At 37.8% G+C, this 11,224-nt stretch overlaps 1 pseudogene across 1 annotated transcript; it reads left to right on the forward strand.

Annotated features, from left to right (window-relative positions):
* Nucleotides 1-9,191: 9,191 nt before the first annotated feature.
* Nucleotides 9,192-10,959, forward strand: LOC306661853 (transformer-2 protein homolog beta-like; annotated as a pseudogene). The gene is made up of 2 exons (XR_013766655.1): nucleotides 9,192-9,339; nucleotides 9,738-10,959. The product of XR_013766655.1 is annotated as a transformer-2 protein homolog beta-like (transcript).
* Nucleotides 10,960-11,224: the final 265 nt, after the last annotated feature.

Below are 11,224 nucleotides of genomic sequence, written 5' to 3' on the forward strand. Positions count from 1 at the left end.
TATTCAGTGTTTTTGAGTGCTATACAAAGAGTGATTAATTAGTACACATTTATAGGATGAAAGGTAAGGAACAGGATTGGCTGACACTCAGGTTATCTAGTCCTTTCCTCAACTTTGAGACCCAAATGGACTCAAAATATGTCATATCTGCAACTTGAGACTTTGGGAAGGAGGAGTCATTGTTGCACTCTGTTTTCCAAATGTCAGAACTAGCACTTATGGACTACCGTCCATGCCACATGCAAGAAGTTTGCCATTGTGTCCTGAGTCAGAAATTCAAATTCACAGTGTCTCAAGCTCCTCATCCCAGCCTGATGCTCTAGGCTAAAGGTGTTCTTTAACTGAAAAATGTGGTTGAGAAGGAAGCCAGATTCCTGAAGTATGAGGAAGCCACTTAATGATTAAGCCTTCAGCCATTTATTCATTTTGTTCATTTGTTCAAGGATTCATCCACTGTCCCTTCCATCTTCCAGGCACTTACTGGCCTCTTAGCAGCTCATTTGCCCTCAGAAGAGGCAGATTAGCAAATATGTATAAATGCAGAGACAGTCAAAAGAGAAATGCCTAATCCAGGAATCCAAGATGGTGGACTAAAGGGAGGCTGTGTTCCTTGTAGCTCTATAACTCCGGGTTTCAAGCTGAGGATATCTGTTTCTCTGTGAGCCAGTCTTTGCTGCCTGACCACGCCCATGCCCTTAGCTGCAGCTCCCCATTTGCCAACACGTTTGGAAGGCAGTGTGGCCATCTTGGATTATCCTGGAAACCAAAGCTCCCATCTTTAGTTGGGGCAAATCCCATCCTGAGACACCTCCTGGAGACTAGAGAAATGCCTAACCCAGCTCCCAGACCCCAGAATTGCTTGAATCTGAGAGAAAAATAACTTGAATGTTTGGTATTGGAAAAGCACAAGGAACTTTAATTATACTTTGAGTAACATCAAAGATATTTTTCAAACTATTATTCCCAGCCCAAGGTTTAGTTTAGCTCTGCTCTTGGTGACGTCCTGTCAATGATCCTCCTCAGATATCTCAGTTCCCTTCCTCCTATCGTAAACATTTGGTGGTGGGGCAGGGGTTGTCTTTTTCCAGTCACTTCTCCAGAAGAGCCCTCTTCTATTTGGTAAATGCCTGCCTTGAAAACTTGTTATCTGATAACCTACTATTGACAGGATTTTGTACTAGATAATAAAGACACAAAGGACATGGGTGCTACTCATAAAAAGAAAGAAAAAACCCTCTGGGTGTTTGAGATGGACTGCAGGAAATGCTATCCAAAAGTATGCATCTTGGCATACTGAGAATTTTAAGTTGAAGGAAACTGAGAAAACTGCAGAAGCAAAAATGTCTTTCTGACCTTCTCCCAACCCTTCTTTTGAGAACTTCATGTGGCAGGTGTCCTGCCCTATGCCTAGATGGAAGGCATATTATACATAAAGGCCAAGAAGAATCTGGACAAATAGACTTTGCCAAGTTTCCCCTCACTCTCTGCACCCCAGTTTATTATCATTAAGACATAGCATCTTTTTGGCTAATCATTTTTTTGCATGACTGCCAATTCTTCATCAAACCTAAGTATAAAAGTAGAGTCTTTGGATTGTCATTCCAGAAGTTTCCTATGTATTAAAATCTTTAGTAAATAAACTTTTTATGCCTACATCTTATAATCCATCTTTCATCATATGGGTGTCAGCCATGACCCTTGTGATGGTTGAGGAAAATATACTATCTTTTCTCCTAATAGTTGCTAAAGTTTGGGTTTCCTTGAAAGACTGTCATTAAGCGGTACGATCTGGGACACACTGTCTTTCACTTAGGCTCTTTCTAGGAATCTTCTCTTCTTTCTCCCAAAGAGAACCCAAAAGGAACATACATTTCTTTATACTTAAATATAAGCCTTTACTCTCAGCCAGCACTGTGCCAAGGAATTGAATCATACTTATCCCTGGTGACACTGGCAGATGGTGGGACACATAGTTCTCTGGGAGACTGGTGAGTAATCAGAGTGCTGTTACAGGGTGTTGTGGAGAAGAATCCAAGGTAGAGCAGATGTGCAAAAACCACACTAAGCCAAGACCTGAAGAGTGAATTAACCTATAGTGAAATGAGAATGGAGTACTAGAAGCACAAAAATAAACCACCTTTAGATATGAGATTTGTTTAGAAGATCTGAAAAACAAGCTTTGTTGAGTCTGTATGGTATGATGTGGAGAGCCATTGCTGCTAAGATTCATGAAGCTAAAGCCAGGTTTAGAAAAATTGAGTTTTTTCTTAGGGCTCATCCAACACTTCTCTTTTGTTTATCCTTTAGTTATAGGGAAATATGTAAATTATTTTGATCATAAAAGATGCCTGAAATAAAATTTTACCAAATTTTATAGAAGTTACAGAATGAATTAATCAGGTCACACCTGGCCTATGATACAATGTAGTTGTGTCGAAATTTCAATAGAGGTAAGTTGGTGAAGGGGAGTATGCAAGACAGGGAAAGGACAGAAGTCCCATTTTTTTATTTATTATGGTTAGAATTATAGTGATTTTTTTTTTCCCTTAGCATTGGTGTAAAAGTGCACACGTGGGTGAATGTATTGTATCTTTAACTTTGGAATTATGCATGCTATATAAGAACAAAAATCATAGGAATTGATAAGATTGGAATAGAAAATATTATGTTTACTCTTGCTTTTTTGAAGAAGCATTTTAATCTGAAGCATTTATGTAGATGCTTTTATGTATAACTTTATTATATATAATAAAATAATTTTATATTATAATATTTTTATATTATATTATACATTATAATTTATGTACAATTTTATTATAGCTCTGGTACATAGGGACTTGTTTATTATGTGTTGTAATTGCTCCTTGGATAGTTTCTCTCTCTTGACTTTGAAATCAACAAGCTCAAGAATATGTGTCCATTTTAATTTGTTATAGCACAGCACTAAATTCGTGGAAAATCCTTTGTAACTCTTTGTTCAATAAGTGAATGGGAGAGCTATATGCTTTAGTCAGAAAAGACCATGAGAAAGGTGACTTCACCTTGGCAGATATACTAGTAGATATTACAAATACAGGAAAGAATGCCAGGCCAGACTAAATTTAGGACCTAGGGCAAACTTCGACAATAAGTAGATCTTCACAGCTGTCAGTCATGCACAAAGGTTGGGAGAAAACTGGATGGAGACTTTGCTTGCTTTTGTTAAAGTGATCAAGGAGGCCAAAGCTTATAGTGGGATTTTAGTATCAATGATGATATTGTAGATTATATGGCTTTTCATCTATAGACTTATCCAGAGACTTGTTAAATTATGTAGGAGAGACCAGGAAAAAGTAGGATCCTTCTGTGAGAACCCCCTTAGCATAGCATTTTTAAAGATTATGCTTCCCTGGATAGACTTTTGTGTCATTTACCAGCTGTGAACCTTAGGACCATGCATGCAACCTCTCTATTATTGTTTGGATTGTAAATGACCTCCAAATACCATGTGTTAAAGACTTAATTGTGGCACTGCCGGGAGAAAGTGAAACCTTTAGGAGGTGGAACCCAGTGGAATTAAGGTAGGCCAATGAGGATGTGTCCTGCTAGGCGATATTGGACCCCTGACCCCTTCCCCCTTTCTTCATTTCCTGGCCACCATGATGTGTGCAGCTTTGCTTCACTATGTACTCCTTACCATGTTCTATTATAGGTCCAAAAACAATGGAGCCAGCTGTCATGAATTTAAACCTTTGAAACCATGAGCCAAAATAAACCTTTCTCCCTTAAGTTGTTTTTTCTCAGGTATTTTATCACAGTGATGGAAAGATGACTCTCACACTCTCTATTATCCATCTTTCTGATCTTTAAAATGGTGATAATTCTGTTTATTTCATGGTGTTATCATAAGGATAAGAAATGAGTTAATATACTTTAAAATCACAGAGTAACTTTTATACATATGAAGTGCTTAATAAATGCTAACTGCTTATTACATGGTATATAGAAGTTTACATGGTAATAGCAAACTATAAATCTCTGTCATGCTTTAGCTTTAGCTGCTGAGTTGAAATTGTCAGGATGACCTCTCTCAAAATTATGTGCATGGGGAGAAAAGCATTCAGTTTTTAAATGGTAGTTTCAGAAAAGTCTTAAGCATCTTAGCTAACTGCACTGGTAATGAGGAAAGTAGGATCCAGAGAGAGACAATAACCTCTCAAACCTTAGGATAGACCCAAGATTATCATTCTGTTGTTTCTATCTCCAATCCTTTTCAGTTGTTTCACCTCTACATCAAATCCTCTTTCTTTAATACAACTGCTAACATCATAGCATACTGATTGACTTGAGTGCTCTAAAGCCTACAGAGAATATGATAGACAGCTGAAGGAAAAGTAGGGAATACACTAGCTGGTGTCTAAGGGTCAGCAAAAAAAATTTTCAGCCAGGGAACATCTATGACAATGAAAAAAAGGATGGGAAAGTTGAGGAGGAGGAGAGTGGAATTTGCCTAACTCAGAAGGTTCCTTTCAACACATGGAAGACTAAAAGGTGCCAGATGGTGATCATCACCATGGTCCTTGGGGATTTGGTTGAAAGTTCAAAAGAGGAATTAGGAAACATCAGGGTGGCTGAGTGTGGATTTCTTTGGGGATTTCCAGACTGTCTATTCTAGAACTTCACAGGCAGAAGTAAATTCCCAAACCCTACAAGTGTTCTACAAAAAACAGCCCTCGATAAAGAGTTTAAATGTCAGCTATCCTCTAGAAAGAAATTGGAACCTAGTGGAAAATTTTCCTTAGCAAGATTAAATATCATACCAAAAAAGAATCTTATCTTGTATGTTACTTTTGTTCTGAGATCCCTGAGGGTCTTCTAGTTTTAATTTTAATAGTTAATGATGATTGTGATGTGACTCCAGAATAGCATAACCATCAGCAATGGTCTGGGACATCTAAATGTTTTGACTTGTTGCTTTAAGTTTTTCTGCAATATGTAAGCAATAAGTTTTTTTGGTGAATTGGTTTTTAATTTATATTTGTGCTTTGCAGCTGACATAAGACTAGTAGTTTTCATAATTAGAGATTTAGGACACCAGCTTTTTTGCTACAAAATTTTCTATACATACTCAAATGCTTTTAGACAAAACAAGAACCTAATTTAACCACCCACCAGCCACAAACGCACCTAGGCCACACAATATTTTTCTTTGGGGCCTGGATGCTTGTTTATTTAATTTGGGAAAACACAGCTCACAAACAGCATCTGGATTTCAGAGGCTCCTATATTTGCTCCAGATTCTCCCTTTTGGTCAGTGGTATCCAAATGACTCATCCACAAGGTCAGAGAGTTGCTCAGCAGAAACCAAAACTCAAGATTCTCTGTTTTGGCTCACTCCCTGTGACCACCACAACCCATAACCTCTGTATGTGTGGCATGGGAATCTACATTAGATTTTGCCAAGACCACCAGGTTACTGGGAAGAAAACCAGGTCCTAGCCAAAAATGAGCAAAAAGTTCTGGCAGGGGTAAGAAGGACCATGGAGAGGTTTTAGAACTTATTTGTTTTGTTTAGCATTTCCTATACGAGCAGAGGCTGGAGCAGTGTGGAAGGAGGGGAACTTTTTTTTTTTTTTTTTTTTTCATTAAAAGGTGTTACTGAGACCTACCAATTTTTGATGACATGCTTCTCCCTTAGAGATCTTCACCATTGGCAGGCCCATCTGAGACACGTATAAGAAGCTGTGAGGCAGTTTCCTGAAGTCTCCAAGAGAAACCCAATAGCTTTAACTTCATCCAGTTTCAGTGGGGTAAGTAGCTTGGACCATATGAAGAAATAAACAAAGGGTACTTCTTGAACATAAGAAAAAACAAGAGTAGACCAAGTCAGTATCAACTGGGCCTGTGGCCTCTAGTTGGCCCAAGAACTACCACTTCTCATCCTTCACCTGGTCCCTTGTTGTTGTTGTTGTTGTTGTTGTTGTTGTTTTTATCATTTAACTTCTGGAAACAGACCTTGCCTGCTTCACCTGCAGTACCCACCACCAACATGATCTTTAACCACACTAGATTAAATTCCCAGCCTAATTTACTGTCTTGCAGTTGTATTATCAAAATATAACTCAGCATAAAAAGGAAGGTTCAAGGAATACAGAGACTTCTAATTGTTGTTTTAATACTTAAGTCATAAGACTACAGAAAAATGAGAAAATTATTGACTCATTTCTTAATCAAGTTTGGTGTCATGAGTTATCTTTGTAACCCTTGGTTTCACTTCCAATTTTAATCTTCTTTTTCTTGTTCCTTTTCTTCTTAAAAAACATGGTTGATGTAAAGAAGAAAAACTTCAGTTTTTCTACACTGTGTGAAGTCAAGTTCTAATTATGCCTCTAGAACATCATAAATTTGCTAAGAATTGGAAAGTGCTCTGCTCAAATGAATACAAGAAGTAAAGGTTGATATGTGTCAGTAATTATGTAGGGACATATCTTCAGAACAAACACAGAAACTAACTGGAGGATACTTAGGAGTTCCCCTCCATTTTATTTTTTTATTTTTTATTTTTTTGCATGGGAAGGTTTTCTCTTCTTATTTATTTATTTATTTATTTTTTAATTTTTTTTATTTAAACAAATGGGATACATGTTGTTTCTCTGTTTGTACATGGCGTAAAGGCATACCATTTGTGTAATCATAAATTTACATAGAGTAATGTTGTTTGATTCATTCTGTTATTTTTTCCCTTCCCCCCACCCCTCCCACCACTCTTTACCCTCTATACAGTACTTCCTTCCTCCATACTTGCCCCCCTCCCTAACCCTAACTCTAACCCTAACACTAACCCTTCCCTCCCCCCCATTATGTGTCATCCTCCACTTATTAGCGATATCATTCGTCCTTTGGCTTTTTGAGATTGGCTTATCTCACTTAGCATGATATTCTCCAATTTCATCCATTTGCCTGCAAATGCCATAATTTTATCATTCTTTATGGCTGAGTAATATTCCATTGTATATATATACCACAGCTTCTTTATCCACTCATCAATTGAAGGGCATCTAGGTTGGTTCCACAGTCTGGCTATTGTGAATTGAGCAGCTATGAACATTGATGTGGCTGTATCTCTGTAGTATGCTGATTTTAAGTCTTTTGGGTATAGGCCAAGGAGTGGGATAGCTGGGTCAAATGGAGGGTCCATTCCGAGTTTTCTAAGGAATCTCCACACTGCTTTCCAGAGTGGCTGCACTAATTTGCAGCCCCACCAGCAATGTATGAGTGTACCTTTCTCCCCACATCCTCGCCAACACCTGTTGTTGCTCGTATTCTTGATAATCGCCATTCTAATTGGGGTGAGATGGAATCTCAAGGTGGTTTTGATTTGCATTTCACTTATTACTAGAGATGTTGAACATTTTTCCATATGTTTGTTGATTGCTTGTAGATCTTCTTCTGTGAAGTGTTTATTCATTTCCTTAGCCCATTTGTCCACTGGATTATTTGAATTCTTGGAGTAGAGTTTTAAAACCTAATATTTAAATGTAAGAAAATCCCTATAAAGGGAATAGTAAGCATTTAAATCCTGAAGTTTTTCCACAGACATAAGCTGGATTAAGTCCCTTTCTCTTCCTTTTACTTCTTGCTTTCTCTTTTTCTGTGTATTTTTCTTCCTCCTTTCCTTCTCTTTCCCTACTCCCATAATTTCATGTCTTTAACTCTGTGGCATCATTTCATTTGCTTCTCTTTTTCCCCCTCAATAGCATTGCTTTCACGTCACCATGTATATCACATTCTTGAGATGCATGCAGAGCTCTTTTTGTAATCTTAAAATGAATTCACTTTTATAGACAAGAAGTATGCTTAATTTATATATCCTACAATTTTAAAGAAATATTTACAGCATTTAAAAACTTAAGAATTCCTTTAAAATATCTCCAGTGCTAACACTGTGAAATCCTATTCATCCTAAAGCCAAATATCCTACCAACCTTGTCCAAGTCCTGAATGATAATATGGTCCTGGAAAAATTAGAGGTGAATATACACAGTTTAACCTGTAAAGAAATTTCATGACATGTTTCCTTTCCAACACGTTCATGAAGTCTCACCATTCCAGGAGGCAGTGTTGAGGGTTGGAGCAACCATACCTTTTGGAATAAACAAACCTTACTTGAAACATTTTATTATTACTTACCAGCTTTTAAATCACAGTTTAGCTACTGTCTTGTTGCCTCAGTTTCCTTACCATGCCTCCTCTGTAATGTTGTGTTAAAATCAATGAGAAATTATGTGCATGGTATTAATACAATGCCTGAGGCATAGTATTTCCCTCATGGAGCTTTAATATAATGGGTAAATATTTTTCATAGATAATAAAGAGCAATATCAAAATAACCACATCACATAGTTACGTTCACTTAAATAGCATAGGAGAAAGGGAAGAAACCTAAAGGTTAAATTCAATACAGAATTATTTTTCATGGACATAGGATCTTGATTTGAATTGTAGCTGAATTAATTTGATTCTGCATTCTGATTTTGGGAGGTCTGCTACTTTATTCTACACACAAAGTGTTTTTTCTGAATAAAATTCACTCTGTACACTGGTCAGTAACTGGTGGGAGGGAAAGCCTATCAAGTCATCAAAATATGCTGACACTGACACCACAGTATTGACCATCAGAAATATCAATTTCACTATTTCCATGATCTCTCATGAAAAACCATAAGAGCTTACTTACAAGCCTGGTTTACTAAACTGGAATGTCCTCATGAAGCTCCAAAATCTGGTTTACTCTTATTTTCCAATTGTCATGGAAGTATTTAAGAATTGTGGTTAAAGCTAAAATGGAACATTCATTATTTTTCTCATCAACTTCAGATCCTTCATAGCTTTTATTTTTGAAGATCTACAAAAATTACAGGTGCTGAGTACAACTAGTCCTTGCTGGTCACCAATGCCTTAGTGGAAATAGTTAATGCTGCTACCCACCTTGGATATAGTGACCACCGCAGTGTTTTCTCATTTTTTAATGTCTTAGATCACTAACTTTTCCAAAGCAATACCATGTTTCCGTGTCAAAACAGATTGAACACACTCTTGTCGCTTTTAGATTAAATGTAAAATAGATTTCAGAATAATTTCAGCTAATTTTTCAATGTTACACAGCTACTTCAATTAAAACAGTATGTGTGGGGAGCGTTTCGGCTCTGAGCGGCTCGGTAACCCGTGTGTCCTGCGAGGCTGCGGCGGAGCCTCTAGAGAGAAGGTGCAAGAGGTTGGAAGCTTCGATTGAAGCCCGGCGAGCAGCGATGTCAGCCAGGAGTCATGAGCGACAGCGGCGAGCAGAACTACGGCGAGCGGGTTAATGTTGAAGACGGAAAATGCGGAAGTCGTCATTTGACAAGTTTTATAAATGAGTATTTGAAGCTCAGGAATAAGTGAAGCTGAAATTTGAAAAAATAAAAGAAAGAATGCATGCTAATTGTCAGACCAAAAGTCCCACTTGTAGAATATTGAGCAATTTGTGTGAAGTGGGGAAGATGAAAGAAGTCAGAATTTGAAACGGAAGAATGAAGAAAAGAAATAAAAATGAAGTTAAGATAAGAAGTAATCTGGAATCAGAAAGCACTACGCTAAGTAATTACTAGTCTGTTTATGTGTCCCTGTATATTTTGCTAAACATGCATGCATTATTTGTTTAATAGAAGAAAATATATACAGGGTAACGAAGTGCCTTCCAAGGGAAACGTATAAATTAGGAATCCCGTTCTGCTTCCAGAAGTGGAAGTGCTCACGGATCGGGGAAATCTGCAAGGCATACCCCTGCAAGGTCTCGCTCCAAGGAAGATTCCAGGCGTTCCAGATCAAAGTCCAGGTCCAGATCTGAATCTAGGTCTAGATCCAGAAGAAGTTCTCGGAGGCATTATACAAGGTCCCGCTCCCGTTCCCGCTCCCATAGACGTTCCCATAGCAGGTCTTACAGTCGAGATTATCGCAGACGGCACAGCCACAGTCATTCTCCCATGTCTCCTCGAAGGCGCCATTTTGGCAATTGGGCAAATCCTGACCCCAATTGTTGTCTTGGAGTGTTTGGGTTGAGCTTATATACCACAGAAAGAGATCTGAGAGAAGTGTTCTCTAAATATGGCCCCATTGCTGATGTGTCTATTGTATATGACCAGCAGTCTAGGCGATCAAGAGGATTTGCCTTTGTATATTTTGAAAATGTAGATGATGCCGAGGAAGCTAAAGAACGTGCCAATGGAATGGAGCTTGATGGACGCAGAATTAGAGTTGATTTCTCTATAACGAAAAGACCACATACTCCAACACCAGGAATTTACATGGGGAGACCAACCTATGGCAGCTCACGCCGTCGGGATTATTATGACAGAGGATATGATCGAGGCTATGATGATCGGGACTACCATAGCAGATCATACGAGGAGGAGGTGGAGGAGGAGGTGGATGGAGAGCTGCTCAAGACAGGGATCAGATTTACAGAAGGCGGTCACCTTCTTACTACAGTCGTGGAGGATACAGATCACGATCCAAATCACGATCCTACTCACCTCGTCGCTATTAAAGCATGAAGTTGAAGACTTTCTGAAACCTGCCATTGAGCTGGGATATTGTTTGTGGACAATATTTTTTATTGTCTCATGTTTAAAAAGTGAACAGTGCCTAGTGAAGTTAGGTGACTTTTACACCTTTTATGATGACTACTTTTGGTGGAGTTGAAATGCTGTTTTCATTCTGCATTTGTGTAGTTCGGTGCTTTGTTCAAAGTTAGGTGTTTTCAGAAAAGTATGTTTTGCATGTATTTTTTTACAGTCTAAATTTTGACTGCTGAGAAGTTTCTATTGTATAAAACTTCATTTAAAAGGTTTTTCTACTGAATCCAGGGTATTCTGAAGATAGAAGCCTGTGTGTAAAATGCTACCAAATGGCAAAAAGCAACAATAAACAATTTGATTTTTACTTTAAAAAAAAAAAAAAAAAAAAAAAACAGTATGTGGGGATTTACCTGAAGTGTCTTAATGCACTGGATGCAAGCATGAGTCCATAAAGAGACCACCAACGTAGGCAATATTCTCAGTAAATTTGAAATTTACATCTTAATCATTAACTAAAACATAATTCATAATTATATCCGAAGAAGTTGCTATAATGTATTAATTGAAACAAAAGCAGTAGTTGTCAGTAATTACAGGTATATGTAAATTTTGACAATGAAGTATAAAAA

This window comes from Sciurus vulgaris, assembly GCF_902686455.1.
Source record: "Sciurus vulgaris genome assembly, chromosome: 5".
Taxonomy (NCBI): domain Eukaryota; kingdom Metazoa; phylum Chordata; class Mammalia; order Rodentia; family Sciuridae; genus Sciurus; species Sciurus vulgaris.